Below are 24,874 nucleotides of genomic sequence, written 5' to 3' on the forward strand. Positions count from 1 at the left end.
CTGCTTCTGTGGAAAAAAAAGACAAGTTACACTGCAACTTTAATGTGTGGCCTTGTGGCAAGAAAGCCAAGTGTGCTTTGAGGCCATATTAATGGATGTGAAGTGTCCAGAAAACTAGGAGAGAGACGTATCATGACCTGATCACAACTATTTAAAATACCGAACACCAAACTTTAATATTTAAAGGACCAGTACATAACACAGGGATCCAACATTCTTCAACAAATGCTGATTTTACCTTAACAGGATACGAAACAGTTAGAACATTCCAAAAATGTACTCAATTACTGCATTCCCATTAGAAAAATCCAATCTAGAATAGTCTTTTGTAGAAAGGTAGTAAAGAAGATTCCAGCACGGCATGAAAAGGGAATAATTTTTTTTTTAAGTTTTAAAATATATAACTTTTCTTCAGTTATAGCAATTATCTAAACATTTATTTTCTCATAAAATATGGAAACTGCCCCTTTTAACTGCTGGCCACTTTTCTCCCCATATCTCCCCCTTCTGCTTTCGTTACAGTCCTCAATAAACATTTGAAGTAGGCATTTTATGATATATTCCAGTTGTATGACACATATTAATGAAGAGAAGTACCTTCTACAGCATTAATAAAATTTAAACTGAGTTTTAAAAAATATTTTGATATTAAGTTATCTTCTTTTCTATAGGATTACAACCCCTTCACTCAATCAAAACATATTATTTATTTAATACTTACTATGCACTAGGCATTCAGATGTGCTTTCCTCCCTTGCTACTGCAGGAAAATTACTAACTGAATAATCATTATACTAATTTCTATTTTTAAAATGTCTTAAAAAGACTCATTTTGAGAAGGTAGAACTTTTGAAAAAATGGAAAGGGACAACTAAAATACAAAAAAAATAAAAATTAAACCCCACCTATCTCTTAACTTTAAAAAAGTATATAACAACAAAACAAAAAGACAACCTGCAGATGGGAGAAGATATTTGCAAATGATGCTACCGACAATGGACTGATTTCCAAAATATACAAACAGCTCATACAGCTTAATATATTAAAAAAAATCAAAGACAACTTATGGAATGGGAGAAAATATTTGCAAACAATGTTACTGACAGGGATTAATTTCCTCCAAAATATACAAATAGCTCATACAGCTCAGTATCAAAAATTAATTAATTAATTAATTAAAAATTGGGCAGAAGACTTAAATAGACATTTCTCCAAAGAAGACATACAGATGGCCAAGAGGCACATGAAAAGATGCTCAACATCACTAATCATCAGAGAAATGCAAATCAAAACTACAATGAGGTATCACCTGACATCAGTCATAATGACCATCATTAAAAAGTCTACAAATAATAAATGCTGGAGTGGGTGTGGAGAAAAGGGAACCCTCCTACACTGGTCGTGGGAGTATAAATTGGTGTAGCCACTATGAAGAACAGTATGGAGCTTCCTTGAAGCTAAAAATGGTTTTACCATATAAACCAGCAATCCCAATCCTGGGCATGTAGCCAGAGAAAACTCTACTTCCACAAGACACATGCATCCCAATGTTCATTTTCTTTTTTAAATGGGAAAACAATCGTTTTGTTTGTTTTTTAACATCTTTATTGGAGTATAATTGCTTTACAATGTAGTGTCAGTGTCTGCTGTATAACAAAGTGAATCAGCTAAATGTATACATATATCCCCATATCTCCTCCCTCTTGTGCCTCCCTCCCACCCTCCCTATCCCACCCCTCTAGGTGGTCATAAAGCACTGAGCTGATCTCCCTGTGCTATGCAGCTGCTTCCCACTAGCTATCTATTTTACATTTGGTAGTGTATATAAGTCAATGCTACTCCTTCACTTCGTCCCAGCTTACCCTTCCCCCTCCCCGTGTCCTCAGGTCCATTCTCTACCTGTGTCTTTATTTCTGTCCTGCCCCTAGGTTCATCAGAACCATTTTTTTTAGATTCCATATATATGAGTAGAGTCTGTCATACAGAGTGAAGTAAGTCAGAAAGAGAAAAACAAACACATCCTAATGTTCATTGCAGCACTATTTACAATAGCCAAGATGTGGAAGCAACCTAAGTATTCATCAACAGATGAATGGATAAAGAAAATGTGGTACATATTGGGTTGGCCAAAGAGTTCGTTTGGTTTTATGTAAAAATAAAAGACATTTTCATTTTCACCAAGAATTTTACTGAACACTGTATTCACTAACCCAACAAACTTTTTGGCTATCCCAATATATACAGTGGAATACTACTTAGCTATAAAAAAAAGGAATGAAATAATGCCATTTGCAGCAACATGGATGGACCTAGAGATTGAGAAAGACAAATATATGTGATATCTTGTGGAATCTAAAAAAATGACACAAATGAACTTATTTACAAAACAGAAATAGACTCACAGACATGGAAAACAAACTTATGCTTACCAAAGGGGAAGGGGGGGTGATAAGTTAGAAATTTGGGATTAACAGATATACACAACTATATATAAAATAAACAAGGACCTACTGTATAGCACAGGGGATTATATTCAATATCTTCTAATAACCTATACTGGAAAAGAATTTGAAAAATAATATATATTGTGTGTTTGTGTGTGTGTGTAACTGAATCACTTTGCTGTACACCTGAAACTAACACATTATCAATTAACTATACTTCAAATTTTTTTTTTTTTTTTTGCGGTACGTGGGCCTCTCACTGTTGTGGCCTCTCCCATTGCAGAGCACAGGCTCCGGACGCACAGGCTCAGCGGCCATGGCTCACGGGCCCAGCTGCTCCACGGCATGTGGGATCTTCCTGGACCGGGGCACGAACCCATGTCCCCTGCATCGGCAGGCGGACCCTCAACCACTGCGCCACCAGGGAAGCCCAACTATACTTCAAATTTTAAAATGTTTTTTTAAATAGTATGAAACTGAATAAAGGAAAAAATTCTTTTTGAGACCATCTGGTTTTATACTTCCAAGAAATATATATATCAAAAGGCTAAATATTTTTTTGTTCTAAATGAAATACATTTAAAATTCCAAAGTATTCAATCCTGCATTTGATGCGGGAAGTTTATTTACCCTCCTCTGAAGCTATGGATTTTAATAATCACGTCACTGTTTGGTTAGGGAACCTGGAGCTCAGAGGTCTTTCCTGAAATGCTCTCTAGAGATCCAGCGTATCGATTTAGCCCTGTAAGCTTGCATACACTCCCAGCTATGTCCTCATAACATCGCAAGGCACCTAGGCAGCACTGCCAAACACATGGCTTCCCACAAGGGCCTACATTCTAAAGTACACTGACCAATCTTTCTCCTTTCACCTGAGAGTGAAAAACAGAACAAAACAAAAAACTGCTAGGTCAGAAAATCTATCGTCAACTAAACTTTCTGGAATTTTCTAAACATTTCCTGCATTCATGTCTCAACAAACAAGGTCTTGAGTGTGTTTATTCATTAAAATTATCACCCAACAGACACCATATATTATCCATAACAGCTTTCAAATTTCTCTTCCTATAGTGAAGCATTTATGTTCACCAATACTACTGGAATTAGAATATCCTTAAAGTCTCCCAAAACAGCCAACAAAAGCACAAATCCCAATTGTAATCAATTTATTTTCAGTAGGACACTTTAGGGAAAAAATATATAAGCATCAAATATTACTTTTACAAATGTTAGTTACAACTGAGTATCTGAGATTCAAGCTCTGAAACAAGGTAATTTTGTATACAAGATTACCATGTCTAGACACTGTAAGTTCCAACTTCTTACCCTCTCAGTTCCTCTCACACCCCACCCCCACTTAATGGGCAGGTGCTGAATCTATTTTAAGAAGGAGCCAGAGGGGACAAGGAAGAACAGAAGATATGATCACAAAGTGAATTCCTTCTTTTGAAGAGTGTGATTAAGTGCCTACTATGTAACCAAACACTGTGCAAGATGTTAGGAATGGAAGATAAGATACAGCCTTTGTCCTAGGGATTTCAGAGAAGACAGGCACACAGGACTACGGAAAGTGTGATGTCTGAGGGACAATAAATGCCACAAATATGAGGTTTTGCTGATGAGAAACCTGAGCTGGGGCTCTACGGCAAAAGGACATTTAACCAGGAGAGGAACAAGTACAAAGACTTGAATGTGTGAAATATAATGTTATGTTCAAGGCCTATAGTTAGGAGGAATTATACCACACAATCTGAGGGACAGTCAATATGGTGACAAGGAGGTTGAAGAGTAATCAAGAGCCAGATCAGGAATATTAAATACAGAGTTTGATCTACTTCCTATAGGTCAATGGTTTTCCAAACTGAGTTCTTTAGATAGCAAGAGTTCACAGAGCTATTCAGGGCCACACTGGCTGAAAAGGGGGTAGGCAGGTGGCCCTATGAGTCCCCACATTGTATCCATTTCTGCACTGACCAGATGAACTTCATTTTAATTGTAAAAACTTTGCAAGGAAGGTGGGGTAGGGGGTGGTGCTTCCACTGCTTTAACAAAGTTCAACAATAGGTATCCATCAGAGGGTATTAAGAAGGGAGTATACATGGTTATATTTGCATTTAAGAATGAGCACACTAGAGCACTTTAAATTGACCAGCAGGTGGAAAAAAAGAATAGAAGAACAGAAGCAGAGGGAACAATTAGGAAATGATTAATTCATGGAGAAAGGAAATTAAGAGTGGTAAGAATAAGTAGAGGTGTGGACAAGCTGGATTTGGGGGTGTGGGTGGAAAAGAAAGTGGTAGAAGTTCCTGCCCAACAAGTTCAACGTTCTCAATGAAGTAAGAAGCAAGCTGGCTGGAAGAATTTAAGGTAAGATGGGTGTGTACATGTGCAAGTGGGGGGGGGGCATTCAAGATCTGGAAAAGATGGCCAAGGTTGTTTTTTGTTTATTTATTTTATTTATTTATTTATTTATTTGGCTGCACTGCGTGGCACGTGGGATCTTAGTTCCCTGACCAGGGATTGAACCCATGTCCCCTGCAGTGGAAGCGCAGAATCTTAAGCACTGGACTGCCAGAGAAGTCCCTTGTTTTTGCTTTATAAAGTCCCTTTAAAACCACCACTAAGATTCAAGGACTGTATGTGTTCTTGGTTGAAAATTACAAAATTGTTATACACATATACAACATTAACTATATGATCATAGATTCTCCCAGAAATCCATTACTTGTTCTCTTAATCTTTTCAACATTAAAAAAGCCAAGAGAACAAATTAATTTCACACTTTGAGGAAAAGGTTTGGTTAGAGTAACATCTGTAACGATGGGTAAACATTTCTAGTGCCTTTAGTTGCACTGCAACTTTCTTTCAGAACACAAAGTGTTTTCACCAAGACTCTTTCATTTATGCTTAAAATATCCTATGAGATCAATAGAGGCAACTGATGCTTCACCTTTTGATAGGGAAACTGAAACACAAGAATGGTGAAAATAACTTTCATAGGGTGCAGTCTATTTTAGCATGGCTGACTCGTTCCAAACTCAAATATGTGTCATATGTGGACAGGCACTGATGCCAAAAGTGTTAATAGTGTTATTTGTGAATTTAGGGACTGCCAAAGTTCTCAGCAGAGTCCCATGAGAACGTCAATAGTCTTCTATAATTCACTCTCTTGGGACATAGAGACCATGAGACCAATCTGGGCCTTATATGCATATAAGACAAGATACCACAGGTAACAAAGATTTTGCTTTCATATGGTTCAGTCATGACTTGTATTATAATGAGGCATGTATAATGGCGAGAGTAAAGAAATGTATAAAGAAAGAATTGTAGCACTGTTGTTAATAGAAAAATAAAATTTTCCCTTTTAAGTATACTTCTAATAATTTAGAAAATGACATTTTATTAAAATTTTCTCTTTTAAGTATACTTCTAATAATTTAGAAAATTATATTTTATTAAAAATAAGAAAATATTTAATAACAAATAGATGGGTAGAAAAAATAATAGTTTGAAGGGTGCAGTTTGAAGAGCACTGCCTTGGATGATCTCTAGGGTCTTTTTTTTGTTTAGTCTTATGACTCAAAGGATAAATTAATCAGGCTTGTTAGAACAATGACGATGGATTTCAGTTTATAAGACTGGCCTGTAAGGAAGGGATAATTGAAGTCTTAATTTTAAAATGTAGGTGGTGATTTAAATTTGAGAAGGCAAAAGGCATTTTCCTTCTGAAAAATAAAACAGAAAATAGGTACAATGATAGAAATAACTGTTCCATCTCAAACTACTGAAGAGACAGAAAGATGACATTTAAAATCAGGAAACATTGGGCTTCCCTGGTGGCGCAGTGGTTGAGAGTCCGCCTGCCGATGCAGGAAACACGGGTTTGTGCCCCGGTCCGGGAAGATCCCACGTGCCACGGAGCGGCTGGGCCCGTGAGCCATGGCCGCTGAACCTGCGCGTCTGGAGCCTGTGCTCCACAATGGGAGAGGCCACAACAGTGAGAGGCCCGCGTACCGCAAAAAAAAAAAAAAAAAAAAATCAGGAAACATCAATAATCACTATAGGTGGGAGAATCTACGCATATAGAATGACCCTCTTCCAGTTTTACCAATGCTTCTTTGACCCTTTCTAAACAACTTAGATCTGTTTCATGAGAGAGGGTAAAAATGTCCACATTAATTAGAAAAATGGCTATAAGACAGTGTGAATGGGCAAATCCAAAACTTCTAACTCTATTCTCCCCAAGCAATCTGGCAAAATACAAATCAGTAATATTTCCTACAGATGGCATGGGGAGCAGGGTATGGGGAGCTGTCAATATGGAGACGTGGCGCTAGTCCAGGTTCTGCCAATAACTAATGACATGAACTTAGGGAAGTCATGTATCATTTCTGGGTACCCTCTTTCCTATAATTTCCTATAATGCCAACACTTCATTGGTCAATTTAAAACTTGAAAAATTTGACATTTCTTCTTAATCTCCTATGTGCTATTAGCAGTTAAATCATCATTTTTCTTTAAAACATATCAAATCTCTCTTCCCTTTTCTGCCTTATCTTTATTATCATAATCCATGTTCTCAACCTCACTCCAAAATTCCTCCAACAACTTCCACCATCTCCCTACTCTTCTCAACTTGTCAAAATAATAATATCGCTAGAGACCCGAATTTACCTCGTTACTTACCTCCTCCAGTTGTTCCTCAATATGTGTACAATGGCATGTAATAATCTTTAGACTGGCTTTAGGGTTTTATAAAAATTGACCTCACCTATTTTTCCATCTCCTTTCCCACTACTTGCCAACTCTGTACAAGGTTGCCTGCCCTCGCCCCTTTCCTAGTGCACCCCCTGCCCTTAAAGCCAACATCCTTATTTTATTCTATCTCATGCTGTTTCTCCTCCACTTCTGTCACTGGGATGTCATTCCTTATTGTTTATTTGTTTTATGGCTGATGGTGTGAGGCTACATGATTGTGAACTGTATAAAAATAACTTCAGAACTTTTTCTTTGGAGTTTTTTTTTCTTTCAGCTTCATTGAGGTATAACGACAAATAAAACTAAAATATATAAGGTATACAATATGATGATTTGATATATACACTGTGAAAGAATTCCCCCCATCAAGTTAATTACTGCATCCATCACTTGACACATTTAGGGTTTTTTTTGTTAAATTGTTTTGGTTTTGTTTTTTGGTGAGAACATTTAGGTTGTGCTCTCTTAGCAAATTTTAATTATACAACACAGTATTGTCAACTATAGTCATCATGTTATATATTAGATTTTCGGACTTTATTCATCTTATAACTGAAGGTTTGTACCCTTTTACCAACTATCCAAATTCTTCCTCTCCTTCAAGATCCAGACCACAAGCTGCCCCCTTCCTTCATGAAGTCTTCTCTACCTGTTTTAGTCTAGATGGGCCTTGCCATTCTTTGAACTTCCAAAGTTCTTATCTGTATCACTCACTTGGGTACCTGGGTAAATGTTTATTGGTGATACATGATCAAGCTGTACACGATGTTCTGATTCTCTCTGAATCACTCTGAAAAAACTACTCTAGGGCTTTGTAGTATATTTCTCATCTACCTGAAATGCTCTTCCCCCGTGTAACTTTATGGTATGCGTGTATTCCTTTTTCATGTTTTTACTTAAAAAATAATTTTACCCTGAGGTCTTTTCTGACTACTCTATCTTCAATTACTAACTCACCATGCCTCCAATTTCGTTTTTCTACCAAAAGTTTTATGCTTAGCACTTCTTGGTATTCTACCTACTATGCACTTTTATTTATGTCTGTCTCCCACTCTATAAATAAGAGAGACTTTGTTTTCCTCATTAATGCACCCCAGTTCCTAAAGAGTGCCTGGTAGTTGACAGGTGGTCCAGAAATACTTTTGGAATGAATTCATTATTAAAAAACGAAAAGCAAGATTAGTAACAGTGATTAATAATAATAAACAAAGGCTAATATAAAATTGAGAACTTATTATGTGCTATGCCCTGCACGCATTATCCATATAACATTACATAATTCCATTAGTATTTAACTCTGACATATTTTCCTCCTTGCCAAATAAAACAAGGCTTAAAGAGGTTAAATACTGTTCCCAAGAACACACAGCTAATAGACATTATCAGAAATGAGCCCCCGGCGTATTTAGTACTGAAAATAAGTCCCTGGCTGAGCTTATCCAACTGTAAAAAACTAAATACAAAATTAGATTCTTTTTTGGATATGAGGGAAGAACTCCTTCGGTAGTCACTTGAAAATCTTTTTTTTTTTTAATAACAGCTGATATTTTAATTTCCTGTCCTCTGTTCTTGTTAGTAATTTATCTTATACTTTTCCCTAAACTTTTACTCTTCCTTACTCACCCTTCACCACCAAGAAGAGAAAATCTTCTGACTAATGTTATGACTTCACTAAAGAGATAACAATTCTATCTTAAAAATGTGTCTCAGTTCTCATGTTAAGGCCAAGTACAGAATGAGTAGCCACAGTCCCCACAGCGAGAGGTAAAGCAACCACTAAGGCAGGAGGGGAAAAGCAAAGAATGCTTTATTCATAATTACCTAAGATTTTCCAGCATGAGAGGGGAAAGAGGAAGTCTATTTTCAGTGACAATGATTACTCTAAAAACATTAACATGTAAGGGGAAAATTTTCATTCTGAGAGTTACTACTGTGCTGAGATCTCTTTCCCTTACACAGTGACTTAAAATTCCCAGGGCAGAGAGGTAATCTAGGCAGATGCACTTGCCCTGTGTCTTGAAAATGGCAACATCCAGGGATCATGGGAGTTTAACTGAGGACACACTGGAAAGGATTTCTCAGCACCAGGTCAGTCTCTAAGAAGTATCAAGTGGCAGAGCGGATACTTATATCCTCAGGCATCTGGAGTGAGGGAAGAGATTACAGCTACACAGGCTTTTTAGAAGACCTGCTATGCTGAATGTATAAACAAGATTCAGTGAAACTAAAGCTAAATTATCTGCTAAAGAGTTATAGATGGAAAAAAAAAAAACCTCATTCTTCCTTTTCTCTAGCTAACCTGCATTTTCTTTTCTACAATGCATCCACAATTTAAACTGGTTTACAGTACAGGCAAAGGTATACATAGTAGAATTCATTCTAGTGTTCATCTTAAATATTTTGGGGAAAAAAGATACATCAGTTCTCTACTTCTATATGTCTATATAAATGATAGTGATGTGATTAAAAAAAAAAACCCCTTAAAAAAAAACCAAAGAAACCCTTTAGGTTGGGACACTCATTAGCAAAACAAATTGATCTTTATTAAGATCAACTATAAGAACATAATGAAAAAAGTGTCTTTCTCTCAGTACCTCTATTTGTATTTTCAGAAAAATCACGTGAAAAAAATCACATAGGCTCTCCTGAGATCTGTCGTTCTAAACTTTAGTTCTCTGTTAGTTCTACGAAGCCAAACTGTCATGAAACCCAGCTGCCTAGGTTCAAGAGGTACTCACTTTCAGACCAGCAAATAACCACAGAATAGCACTTTTTTTGGGTCCTCAGCAAGATTGAGACAAAGTGGCCATAGGTGATGTAAGAATGGAGAAGAGAAATACTGTGACAAGTGGTTAGAGATAGCACCTTCCTCCATGCTTATTATTATATTTGAATGGCTCTTATCTCTCTTTTATTAAACTAGCAAACATTAAGAATCTGATGAAAATCTACCTTTTCTTCAGAGGAAAAAAAAAATGTATGTATCAGTACTTAAAAGTCAGCACACAACTTTAGGGGATTCACAGACCTTAAAATCTAAGCCATGCATACTAAGCATAGATAACAGAGGTATCTGAGAGAGTACAGAGTAACTTAGCGTTGGAGGTTGTAAGAGAGATTGACCATTAAACTGAGAACAAACTTACACTTGCAAACAAGCACCCGCTGCCCCCAGTGTCTTACCAGCAGCTCTGTCCCTCACTGCGCCTCCTGGGTCATGGCCTGTTGGCTGCTGCGGAGCCCATCTCCTGCTTCCACCCGTGGTAACTCAACAGGAGCGAGGGCAAGTGGACAATCTTGAGAGGGTCTGCTGCTGAATGGTGGCCAGCCTGGAAAAGATACCGTTTGAATATTTTTAAGTTAGCAAAAAGGAACACAGCATGTATATCTGGTATGAAAGCTATTGCGTAGCATTTAAAGGTTTCAGGTGCCTATAATTGGATATTTCCACTATGCCATTGGCTGTGAAAAATACGGGGCTGGAGGATCTTTCTCAAATCAATGAAAGTCCCAACTGCACCACAGTATTTGTCTAATAGTTGTAGAGCAGTTTGCAATATCCAAAGCATCTCTGCTCACATCAGTTTGTGATCACATCCTGATTGTGATAATCAATTAGGTTTGAGACCCACTGGCTTGTATTACTTCATCTGTTGAATATAAGAGTTCTCAGCCTTGGTTATAGTTATCACCGTGAGTGTAAAGTTGAGGCCTCACGCTCAGAGATTCTGATTTGTTGGCCTAAAATGAAGCCTTGCTCCCCAGGTGTTTCTAAGGTGAAGCCAGGATAGAGAATCATTAGCATAACTCCTTCTACTTGTTGAGATGTAGCACTAACTTAACTCATAAATAGCAAATGTCTATTCCGAATACACCACATCAAGACAATGTGTTAAGTGCTGTCGGAAAGGTAAAGCATTATAACATGTGACCCTGTGCTCAGGGGCTTTAATTTACCTGGACACATACTTTCAAAAGATCACATAATAATATAAATACTTTAAAAATATAACCAAAGTAAGCCTTCACTGGTCAAAGATGTAGTGAAAATCTTTAAATAAGAGGAAAAGTTTAATGCATGAGGAAAGGCTTCTTCTGAGTTTTAAGGGCAGGATGAAATTCAGAGAAAGAGAGAGGCATAGAGAGAGACAGCACTGTTTTCAAGAAAAGACACAGCTGCAAGAATATGCAAAGTAAACTGAAGGATACCTAAAAAGCCCATTCTGATGGGAGGGTTACTATAAAGAGCATTAAGAGAATTTGGAGAGGCGGTTTTGACCTGGAATGTAAAGAGTATTGGTAAAATGACAAAAGAGTTGAGCCATTTTCCAAAATATCTGGAAATAGTATCTGAAATAGTACTGGAAGCTGCTGAAGGCTCATGTCCCAAGAGGTCTTAGTAAATTTACTGGGTTCTTAGTAAATGCCAGACACCATGCTAAAGCACTACATATGTTAGCTCATTTAACACAAACATCTGGAGAGGTAATTATTATTATCCCTATTTTACAGAATCAGAAGGGGGGGGTCACTTAATTTTCTCAGTTACATAGCTAGAAATAGTATGCTGAGACTGGGGCATGCCATTGTTTTTTAGCAACATGGCATCATAAAAGTAATGTATTAAGATTTAGGGTTTTTAAAAATTGAGATATAACTCACATACCATAGAATTCATCATTCTGAAGCATATAATTCTGTGGGTTCAGTATATTCAAAAAGTTGTGCCATTACTGCCACTATCAAATTCCAGAATAATTTCATCACTCCTGAAATAATTCCAGTACCCATTAGGAGTCAGTCCTCATTCATCGCTCCTCTACCTAATTGACCTTCTCTCTCTAGGGATTTGCCTATTCTGGATATTTCAGATATATTAAATCATGAAAAATTTGGCTTTTTGTTTCTGATTTCTTTCACTGAGCATAATGTTTCCAAAGTTCATCTATGTCTTAGTGTGTATCAGTACTTCCTTTTTTTTTTTTTTTTTTTTTTTTGCGGTACGCGGGCCTCTCCCTGTTGTGGCCTTTCCCGTTGCAGAGCACAGGCTCCGGACGCGAAGGCTCAGCGGCCATGGCTCACGGGCCCAGCCGCTCCGTGGCATGTGGGATCCTCCCGGACCGGGCACGAACCCGTGTCTCCTGCATCGGCAGGCGGACCCTCAACCACTGCGCCACCAGGGAAGCCCAGTACTTCCTTTTTATGTCTAATATCCCACTGTATAGATGTACCACACTCTATCTATTCATGATAAATATTTGGGTTATTTCTACATTTTGGGTATTATAAATAATGCTACTATGAACATTCATTTACAAGTCTTTTTCTATTGTGGTAAAATATGTGTAACATAAAATTTACTAATTTAACCATATTTTAAATGTATAACTCTGTGGCATTAAGCTCATTCACACTGTTGTGCAACCATCACAACCATCTCTAGAACTTTTTCATTTTCTGAAACAAAACTCCATACCCATTAAACAACTCCCCATTCTCCCCTCTCCCAAGCCCCTGGCAAACACAATTCTACTTTTGGTCTCTATGAATTCGACATTCGAGGTAGCTCATACTGAATCATATTTGTTCTTTTGTGACTGGTTTATTTCACCTAGCATAATGTCTTCAAGATTCACCCATGCTGTAACATGTGTCAGAATTTCCTTCCTTTTTAAGGAAGAAGAGTATTCCATTATATGTATATACCACATTTTGGTTTTCCATTTATCTGTTGATAGACATGGGTTGCTTCCACCTTAAGGCTACTGTAAATAATGCTGCTTTGAACATGTGTGTTCATTGTTTATAAGTTTTTATATGGACATATGTTTTCAATTCTCTTGAGAGGAAAATTCCTAGGAGAATTGCAAGGTCATATGATAATTCTATGTTTAACCTTTTGAAGACTGCCAAACTGTTTTTACAAAGTCTCTGTGCCATTTTACATTCCCATCAGCAACTGTGTGAGAGTTCCAATTTTTCCAGACCCTCATGAACACTTGTTATTGTCTCTTTTTTTAAAGCCATCCTAGTGGGTGTGATGTAGTAGAAGATTTAGGGGTTCTAAATCATTAAATATAAGATATTGGCTTGGGACGTCCCTGGTGCCAGCGGTAAAGAATCCACCTTACAGGAGATTGGTTCAAGATGGTGGAGTAGAAGGATGTGCGCTCACTTCCTCTTGAGAGAACACTGGAATCACAACTAACTGCTGAACAATCATCGACAGAAAGACACTGGAACTCACTAAAAAAGATACCCTACATCCAAAGATAAAGGAAAAGCCGCAAAGAGATGGTAGGGGGGGCGCAATCACAATAAAATCAAATCCCATAACCACTGGGTGGGTGAATCACAAACTGGAGAACAATTACACCACAGAAGTCCACCCACTGGAATGAAAGTTCTGAGCCCCACGTCAGGCTTCCCAACTTGGGGGTCCAGCAACAGGGAGGAATTCCCAGAGAATCAGACTTTGAAACCTAGCGGGATTTGATTGCAGGACTTCGGCAGGACTGGGGGAAACAGAGACTCCACTCTTGGAAGGCACACACAATGTAATGTGTGCAACAGGACACAGGGGGAAGGAGCAGTGACCCCATAAGATTGAAAAAGGCCTACCTGCCAGTGTTAGAGGGTCTCCTGCACAGGCGGGGGGTGACTGTGGCTCATCATGGGGACAAGGACACTGGCAGCAGAATTTCTGGGAAGTACTCCTTGGCATAAGCCCTCCCAGAGTCGCCATTAGCCCCACCAAAGAGCCCAGGTAGGCTCCAGTGTTGGGTTGCCTCAGGCCAAACAACCAACAGGGAGGAAACCCAGCCCCACCCATCAGCAGACAAGCAGATTAAAGTTTTACGGAGCTCTGCCCAATAGAGCAACACCCAGCTCTACCCACCACCACTCCTCCCATCAAGAAGCTTGCACAAGTGTCTTAAAGATAGCCTCATCCACCAGAGAGCAGACAGCAGAAGCAAGAAGAATGACAATCCTGCAGCCTGTGGGATGAAAACCACATTCACAGAAGGATAGACAAAATGAAAAGACAGAGGACTATGTACCAGATGAAGGAACAAGATAAAACCCCAGAGAATCAATTACATCAAGTGGAGACAGGCAACCTTTCAGACAAAGAATTCAGAATAATGAGAGAGAAGATGATCCAGGACCTTGGAAGAAGAATGGAGGCAAAGATTGAGAAGATGCAAGAAATGTTTAAGAAAGACCTAGAAGAATTAAAGAACAAACACCTAGAAGAATTAAAGAACAAACAAACAAACAGAGATGAACAATTCAATAACTGAAATGAAAAATACACTAGAAGGAATCAATAGCAGAATAACTGAGGCAGAAGAACAGATAGATGACCTGGAAGACAGAATGGTGGAATTCACTGCTGCAGAACAGAATGAAGACAAAAGAATGAAAAGAAATGAAGACAGCCTAAGAGATCTCTGGGACAACATTAAACGCACTAACATTTGCATTATAGGGGTCCCAGAAGGAGAAGAGGGAGACAAAGGACCCGAAAAAATATTTGAAGAGATTATAGTAGAAAACTTCCTCCACATGGGAAAGGAAATAGCCACCCAAGTCCAGGAAGCACAGAGAGTCCCAGGAAGGAAAAACCAAAGGACAAACATGCCAAGGCACATAGTAATCAAACTGACAAAAATTAAAGTCAAAGAAAAATTATTAAAAGCAACAAGGGAAAAATGACAAATAACATACAAGGGAACTCCCATAAGGTTAACAGCTGATTTCTCAGCAGAAACTCTACAAGCCACAAGGGAGTGGCATGACATATTTAAAGGGAAGATCCTACAACCAACATTACTCTACTCAGCAAGGATCTCATTCAGACTCAACAAAAAAATCAAAAGCTTTACAGACAAACAAAAGCTAAGAGAATTCAGCACCACCAAACCAGCTTTACAACAAATGCTAAAGGAACTTCTCTAAGTGAGAAACACAAGAGAAGAAAAGGATCTACAAAAACAAACCCAAAACAATTAAGAAAATGGCAATAAGAATATACATATAAATGATGACCTTAAATGCGAATGGATTAAACACTCCAACCAAAAGACACAGACTGGCTGAACTGACACAAAAAGAAGACTCATATATACGCTGTCTACAAGAGACCCACTTCAGACCTAGGGACACAAACAGAGTGAAAGTGAGGGGATGGAAAAAGATATTCCATGCAAATGGAAATCAAAAGAAAGCTGGAGTAGCAATACTCATATCAGATAAAAGAGACTTTAAAATAAAGAATGTTACACGAGACAAGGAAGGACACTACATAATGATCAAGGGATTAATCCAAAAAGAAGATATAACAATTATAAATATACATGCACCCAACATAGGAGCACCTCAATACATAAGGCAACTGCTAACAGCTATAAAAGAGGAAATCGACAGTAACACAATAATAGTGAGGGAATTAACACTTCACTTACACCAACAGACAGATCATCCACATAGGAAATTAATAAGGAAACATGAGCTTTAAGTGACACAACAGACCAGACAGATTTAATTGATACCTATAGGACATTCCATCCAAAAACAGCAGATTACACTTTCTACTCAAGTGCACATGGACCATTCTCCAGGATAGATCACATCTTGGGTCACAAATCAAGCCTCAGTAAATTTAAGAACACTGAAATCATATCAAGCATCTTTTCCGACCATAATGCTATGAGATTAGAAATAAATTACAAGGAAAAAAACATAAAAAACACAAACACATGGAGGCTAAATAATACATTACTAAATAACCAAGAGATCAATGAAGAAATCAAAGAGAAAATCAAAAAAATACCTAGAGACAAATGACAATAAAAACATGAAGATCCAAAACCTATAGGATGCAGCAAAAGCAGTTCTAAGAGGGAAGTTTATAGCAGTACAATCCCACCTCAAGAAAGACGAAAAATCTCAAATAAACAATCTAACCTTAAACCTAAAGGAACTAGAGAAAGAAGAACAAAACCCAAAGTTAGTAGAGGGAAAGAAATCATGAAGATCAGAGCCGAAATAAATGAAACAGAAACAAAGAAAACAATAGCAAAGATCAATAAAATTAAAAGCTGGTTCATTGAGAAGACAAACAAAATTGATAAACCTTTAGCCAGACTCATCAAGAAAAAGAGCAAGAGGACTCAAATCAATAAATTTAGAAATGAAAAAGGAGAAGTTACAACAGACACCACAGAAATACAAAGCATCATAAGAGACTACTACAAGCAACTCTATGCCAATAAAGTGAACAACCTGGAAGAAATGGACAAATTCTTAGAAAGGTATAACCTTATAAGACTGAATCAGGAAGAAATAAATTGAAACTGTGATTAAAAATCTTCCAACAAACAAAAGTCCATGGACCAGATGGCTTCACAGGTGAATTCTATCAAACATTTAGAGAAGAGCTAACACCCATGCTTCTCAAACTCTTCCAAAAAATTGCAGAGGAAGGGACACTCCCAAACTCATTCCACGAGGCCACCATCACCCTGATACCAAAACCAGACAAATATACTACAAAAAAAAGAAAATTACAGACCAATATCACTGATGAATATAGATGCAAAAGTCCTCAACAAAATACTAGCAAACAGAATCCAACAACACATTAAAGGATCATACACCATGATCAAGTGGGATTTATCCCAGGGATGCAAGGATTCTTCAGTATATGCAAATCAATCAATGTGATACACCATATTAACAAACTGAAGAAAAAAAACAATGTGATCATCTCAATAGATGCAGCAAAGGCTTTAGACAAAATTCAACACCCATTTATGATAAAAACTCTGCAGAAAGTGGGCATAGAGGGAAACTACCTCAACATAATAAAGGCCTTATATGACAAACCTACAGCAAACATCATTCTCAATGGTGAAAAACTGAAACCATTTCCTCTAAAATCAAGAACAAGACAAGGATGTCCACTCTCACCACTATTATTCAACATAATTTTGGAAGTCCTAGGCACAGCAATCAGAGAAGAAAAAGAAATAAAATGAATACAAATTGGAAAAAAAGAAGTAAAACTGTCACTGTTTGCAGATGACATCACACTATACGTAGAAAATCCTAAAGATGCTACCAGAAAACTACTAGAGCTCATCAATGAATTTGGTAAAGTTGCAGGATACAAAATTAATGCACAGAAATCTCTTGCATTCCTATACACTAACAATGAAAGATAAGAAAGAGAAATTAAGGAAACAATCCCGTTCACCACTGCAACAAAAAGAATAAAATACCTAGGAGTAAACCTGCCTAAGGAGGTAAAACACTTCTACTCAGAAAACTGTAAGACACTGATGAAAGAAATCAAAGATGACATAAACAAATGGAGAGATATACCATGTTCTTGGAGTGGAAGAATCAATATTGTGAAAATGACTATATTACCCAAGGCAATCTACAGATTCAATTCAATCCCTATTAAACTACCAATGGCATTTTTTACAGAACTAGAATTAAAAATCTTAAAATTTGTATGGAGACACAAAAGACCCCAAATAGCCAAAGCAATCTTGAGGGAAAAAAAGGGAGCTGGAGGAACCAGACTCCCTGACTTCAGACTATATTACAAAGCTACAGTAATCAAGACAGTATAGTATTGGTACAAAAACAGAAATATAGATCAATGGAACTGGACAGAAAGCCCAGAGATAAACCCACACACCTATGGTCAACTAATCTATGACAAAGGAGGCAAGGATATACAATGGAGAAAAGACAGTCTTTTCAATAAGTGGTGCTGGGACAACTGGACAGCTACATGTAAAAGAATGAAATTAGAACAGTCCCTAACACCATACACAAAAATAAACTCAAAATGGATGAAAGACCTAAATGTAAGGCCAAACACTATAAAACCCTTAGAGGAAAACATAGGAAGAACACTCTTTGACATAAATCACAGCAAGATATTTTTTGACCCACCTCCTAGAGTAATGGAAATAAAAATAAACAAATAGGACCTAATGAAACTTAAAAGCTTTTGCACAGTAAAGGAAACTATAAACAAGATAAAAAGACAGCCCTCAGAATGGGAGAAAATATTTGCAAGCGAATCAGCCGACAAAGGATTAATCTCCAAAATATATAAACACCTCATGCAGCTCAATATTAAAACAAACAAACAACCCAATCAAAAAATGGGCAGAAGACCTAAATAGACATTTCTCCAAAGAAGACATACAGATGGCCAAGAGGTACATGAAAAGCTGCTCAACATCACTAATTATTAGAGAAATGTAAATCAAAACTACAGTGAGGTATCACCTCACACCAGTTAGAATAGGCATCACCAGCAAAATCTACAAACAACAAATGCTGGAGAGGGTGTGGAGAAAAGGGAACCCTCTTGCACTGCTGGCGGGAATGTAAATTGATACAGACACTATGGAGAACAGTATGGAGGTTCCTTAAAAAACTAAAAATAGAATTACCATATGACCCAGCAATCCCACTACTGGGCATATACCCAGAGAAAACCAGAGTTTAAAAAGACACATGCAGCCCAGTGTTCACTGCAGCACTATTTACAATAGCCAGGTCATGGAAGCAACCTAAATGCCTATCAACAGACGAATGGATAAAGAAGATGTGGTACATGTATACAACGGAATATTACTCAGCAATAAAAAGGAATGAAATTGGGTCATTTGTAGAAACGTGGATGGACCTAGAGACTGTCATACAGAGTGAAGTAAGAAAGAGAAAAACAAATATTGTATATTAATGCATATGTGTGGAATCTAGAAAAATGGTACAGGTGAACCGGTTTGCATGGCATAAATAGAGACACAGGTGTAGAGAACAAACGTATGGACACCAAGGGGGGAAAGCGGGTGGTGGGGGCTGCATGTGTCGTGGTGGGATGAATTGGGAGATTGGGATTGACATATATAGACTAATATGTATAAAATCGATAACTAATAAGAACCTCCTGTATAAAAAAAATTAAAAGAGAAGATCTAAAAACTTTAAAAAAAAAAAAAAAGGAAAAGAATCTGCCTTACAATGCAGCGGACGTGGGTTCGATCTCTGGTCAGGGATCTAAGATCCCATGTGCTGGGGGGTAACTAAGCCCACACCCCACAACCACTGAGCTTGAGCGCCTCAACTAGAGCCCACATGTCGTGAAGTACAGAGCCCATGCGCCACAACTAGAGAAAACCCACACACAGAACTAGAGAGAAGCCCACGTGCTGCAACAAATGATCCTGTGTGCCTCAATGAAGTTCCCGTGTGCAGTAACCAAGCCCTGACGCAGCCCCAAAAAATTAAATAAATAAATAATAAATCTTAAAAAAAAAAAGATATTGGCTTGCCGCAGTTCAGATGTTAAGTGATAAGTCTGAACAAGATGCTGGCAGAGGAAATGAAATAAAATGATCAAGCAAAGAAATATTACTGATTGAGAAATGGGTGGATATTAGTAACACTCTAGATGTAGGGAGAAAAAGAAAGACTAAATTATAGGAATAAAGCTTTGAGCTTGGTTGCCTGGAAGAACGATGGTATTAATCAGAGAAAATTCTATAAAGGAATTTGAAATGACAAAATAAATTTTTGACATCATGTATTTGAGGAATCCATGTATTCCAAATAAATAATTATCAGACAGGTAAAGATCAGGAGGTTAGGGTTGGAGACCAAAAAAACCCTCACAAGATATTTCATTAACATCTTTATTGGAGTATAATTGCTTTTACCTTGTGATTTTAAAAAAAGGTCAAAGAAGCATTGGTAAGACTAGAAGAGGGTCATTGTATATCCTTAGATTCCTAAGGCTGGGTTTAGCAACTTATGTACCAAACACTTAGGAAGGAAGGAAGCACTTTACTTCCTGTTTTCTGTTTGAAATAGTAATATAAAACCTAAGTGGTTAATGTATTCTTTACACTCAGAGTTTTATCAGAACTTGGTTGGTATGGGATTTTTATCTATACTGTGGGGCACTCAGGACAACAGTGCCCTTGGCTCAGACTGGTGTGAGCAGGCTTAGTGCAACTGCTCTCTAAAGAAAGACACAAGATGGGGAGTCCTAGGGAAATGCGTGTCACTGCAAGCAGTTATCTGATTGGCTGGGAACCAAGCTGGCCAATTATCAAGGAGAACATGAAGTTCCAGTTTTCTATGCTCCAAAGAGCCCCCTTATAGAAAGAGGCCATCCCAACAAATAGAATGTACACCTGTAAGAGACCACAAGCCTCTTGTTAGAACACAGTTCTTCAACGGTCAGTGATCTTGGCTTTGTTCAGTTTTGGAAAGTCTCCAACATGATAACATTCAGGAATCACTACAGCAATGACTCATATGCTTGGGTACCTCTTTTGAAAGAGAACGTTAATAATACTATTTAGGATGCTATGGTAAGTAGTCTCAAAGAAAATGTAAAACATTATCAGTATGCTGATACACTGAGTTTTCCCTCTGACCTGATATACTGAGATTATAAAGGAAAAAACAAATCATTTAGAAGGCAAAACAGAATAAACATAAAGGGTAACTGGTGCCAAAGACAGAAGTTAAGGTAAGAGCCAGAAAAACAAACAAACAAACAAAAGCAAAAACAAAAAAAGAGAGAAATTTAAGAATGAAAGCCTATGAACACACTGAAAAGTTTTCACTCCCACACACGTATCTACATTTTTAATTGAACGAAATAAACCTCACGGTTAATATCACCATCTTTCTGAGGATAATGTGGTTCGAAGACAGATTTTTCTTTTGTTTCCCTAAATTGAAGCTTATTCTGGTATTTTGTCTTCATCAGCTATTCACTGTTTTAAAAGGATAATAACTTTCTGAAATATTTTCCAGAATGTAGATGAAAAAATAACAGTGATAATAAAAATAGCTAAGATTTATTGAATGCATTCTTAGTCATTTAATCTTCAAAATACTTTCAGTCATGTTCCTTAGCACACACTTTGTAGGTGGCAGGCCTTCAGAGCCTGTGCTCTTAACTGCCATGCTTCATGGCCTCCAACAGCTTGTAGGAGATTCAATGAAGAATACATTTCATTTTGGTGATAGGTAAATTATTCTGTATTTCAAATCCTAGTAGCAGACACTTTCCTTCAAAAATGGAACAAAACTTTTCTTTACAAACCAGTCGCTCTACCTATAAACACATATACATCAATGCATGCTGTGTATCATGTATAGAAATCTTTTTTGGGGGTCTTAAATACATTCTCCTTTCAATAAATGGATATTTCCCTGATCAAGACATTAAATAAATACTTCCATCGTGAACAGGGCACTATGTTTATCCTGCTGGATCTAGGCTGTCCTTCCCTCTTGTTGCTAATCATCCACCATCATCATTGCACGTCTCTAAAAAGCTTCCCAGCAATAGGTGTTTCCTTGCTGTTGTCACGCCCCCTCAGCTGCTCCCCTGCTTGATGTGATCCTCCTCCAGGTCTAAATGGGGTCAGACTGGAAGTTCACTGAACAGCAGGTTACTGGCCTCAGCAGGATATACCCACAACTCAGTTCTCCTCCCTCTTTCCTCTCCCCACCCCACCATGCCCCAACAAGCGTGCGCTCATGCTTACTCTCTCTCTCTGCAAGTAAATGATCCCAACTGTAAGGTGCCCAAAGGGAAATGCTATTTCAGAATGTCAGCTACTTGGCAGCAATGGCTGTTCTATTAATGCTTAAAAAAAAAAACCCAAAAACAAAAAACAGGGACTTCCTTGGTGGCACAGTGGTTAAGAATCCACCTGCCAATGTAGGGGACACTGGTTCGAGCCCTGGTCTGGGGAGATCCCACATGCCGTGGAGCAACTAAGCCCATGGGCCACAACTACCGAGCCCGTGTGCCAAAACTACTGAAGCCCGCGTGCCTAGAACCTGTGCTCTGCAACAAGAGAAGCCACTGCAATGAGAAGCCCGCGCACTGCAATGAAGTGTAGCCCCCGCTCGCCACAACTAGAGAAAGCCCGCGCACAGCAAAGAAGACCCAACACAACCAAAAATAAAATAAATAAAATTAATTAATTAAAAAGAAAAAAGCAAAACAAAAAAAGAAAACCAAAAACACTACAGGAGTTAAAGTTCTAAGAAGAAAACTAAAGCAAATCCTCATGCATATTTACTCCCTGCTCTTCCCAACATAGAGAAAGTGGTGACTCCAAGGAAAAATTCAGTGAGCGTTTACAGAACAAATTCCACTAAGATAAAAATATATACACCAAACAAGATTGTTTCTAATGAAGTCTTTATAGAACTAAAATTGCCGAACAAAGCTGAAATATTAGACAGTTATAAACTGTATGACATAGTATTTCTATTGCACAAAGAAATTAAGAACCAAACAGAAATGTAGAGGTACAGGTATAAATTCACTTGGCATTGTGTATAGATTATCAACTTATATACCTTCTAGAAACAAACAAGCAACCAAAGTTATGAGGGAATAGATATTTTGAAAAAATGAGATGGAAATTCCATATTAAAAGAAAATATTGAGTAAAAATCAAGCAGAACAAGCATATATAATGTCTTGCATCTGAAATGCAAACATTTCTATGACACTCTGACACTTGCTAATACTTGGTCAGAAACTGTCAGAAACTGGGCTATAATTAACCAATGGAGGTGTGCCCAATGTCTTAACTCTGAAAAGCCAATAGAGGATATAGTTTATCTTCTATCCACTAAAATAGGAAACATAATTCTTTATAACAGAACTGCCATTCCCAATGTTTAAGCATTTTAGGGATCCCTTCTAGAAATTCTGTGTAGTGGAGGAAAGAAAAGGGGCAGAGAAGAAGAAAGAGGTGAAGAAAAATGTGTACACTGATTCTATGGTTCATCTGTTCCTTTTTCTCCACACAAGGAACTCTAGGTTTTGGCAACGGAATTTCTATAGTAGACTGCAGGACAATATTTCTATTAGGAGCTAGGCTTTGAGCTGAATCTCAGAAGAAACTTCTCACCCATCACTCTCATAAACCCACAAGCAAACTAAGGAAGTCAGAAGGTAGAAGAGATAACCAATGTACAAATCCATCTCAGGTTCTAATTCTGCCACTAATCCTCCATAACTCATGATCTTGAGCCAACCAATCACTTAAGGAAACTGAGGTTTGAGAAGTCTATAAAATGTTGAATTGTATTATCTCTGTTTCAAACCAGCTTTAAGGTGTTATGATTCTATGACTTAGATCTATCGTCTAGTTTGATACAGATAGAATACATGTATTAAAAAAGAGGTATTACACAATGAATAAAGTATAAAAACATGAGCAAAATTACATTGGTAGGATTATCCCAATTTAAATACCCTCATATAGTATTAAAACTTTATAATGGGGACTTCCCTGCTGGCGTAGTGGTTAAGACTCCAAGTTCCCAATGCAGAGAGCCCGGGTTCGATCCCTGGTCAGGGAACTAGATCCCACATGCATGCCACAACTAAGGAGCCCGAGAGCCACAACTAAGGAGCCTGCCTGCCACAATTCAGACCCAGCACAACCAAATAAATAAATTTTAAAAAATCAACTTTATAATGAATAATCCTCAAATTGTAATAGACAACTATAAACTCATAATCACAATGCTTACTGATCCCCCCCAAAACTATTTTACAATGTATATTCTATTCCTTTAGATTTGGTAATTTCATATTATAAACTGATGTAACAGACTTTTCAGAGTAATGAGGCTACTACCATGGTTCATTTAGACTGAATTGCTAACTATATCCATTTATAATAGCCATAGGTTGAGGATCCATAACTTGGTAGACTGTGAAAGCTTCATTAAAAAAAAAAACTGCTTCAAATCAATAACATTAACCCAGATATTTTAAAAATGAGTTCATTTTCTTTACATTTTAGGAAAATTATTAGGTGTATATTAACCCCACCTTCCCATTTCTTTAAGACAGATGGGAAGTAAAAGAACTAATTTTTAATCATTAATTATTATATAAATTATTCATAGCCCAAAGAATATCTTCACGTACGGATGCTATTAGTCATATGAGCTAAGGCTTAATGCCATTACGTTAATAACATTAATACAAACACCAAAGGATCAGTGAGAAAATTTCTAATGCTTGATGAGACAGCAAACTGTATAAAATGAAATTTTATACTATATTATAAAACTGCCAACATTTGCTATATCACTATTTTTAAAAAGCAACACTACTTCACTTAAAATACTGCCTACATTTTTCATCCTAAAAATGTTAACAAGGAAATTTCATTAAACCTTATTTCCAATAAAAAGGCAAAGGAAAATGACTAGAAAACTCCACAAATTTCCCAAAATTTCTAATTTTATTGTTTTCCTTAAAATAGAAAAATATATGAAAAAGATTTCAGAATACGTAGGAAAACTCCAGTTCTATTTACCTAGATTGTTAAAAGCAAGTTATGCATTTTACAAAATTGGAAGTGTCATTAACATGACATAAAATACTTCTATCTAAGGTACTCTTAAAAACAATTTAGTAAACATCGTTAAGACAAATAAATGATGATTCTCTGGCTATACACATGAATGATAATCAAAATATTTAACAGCTGGCATGTCAAAGCATGGGTAATAGTGCTGGAGGAGGGTCTAAGAGGCCACCTATTTTAGCTGCAGGACTGTGGGGAGGTTCA

General features: G+C 37.4%; 1 protein-coding gene across 1 annotated transcript in view; it reads right to left on the minus strand.

The window, feature by feature from the left end:
* The window catches only part of TET2 (tet methylcytosine dioxygenase 2), a 131,840-nt gene that overhangs the window by 75,491 nt on the left and 31,475 nt on the right, over positions 1-24,874 (minus strand). The window contains exon 2 of the mRNA XM_082838410.1: positions 10,389-10,534. The gene's annotated coding sequence lies outside the window, so the exon portion shown is untranslated. The remainder of the gene's footprint in view (positions 1-10,388; positions 10,535-24,874) is intronic.

The sequence above is a fragment of the Leucopleurus acutus genome, assembly GCF_964270905.1.
Source record: "Leucopleurus acutus genome assembly, chromosome: 4".
Classification (NCBI taxonomy): Eukaryota; Metazoa; Chordata; class Mammalia; order Artiodactyla; family Delphinidae; genus Leucopleurus; species Leucopleurus acutus.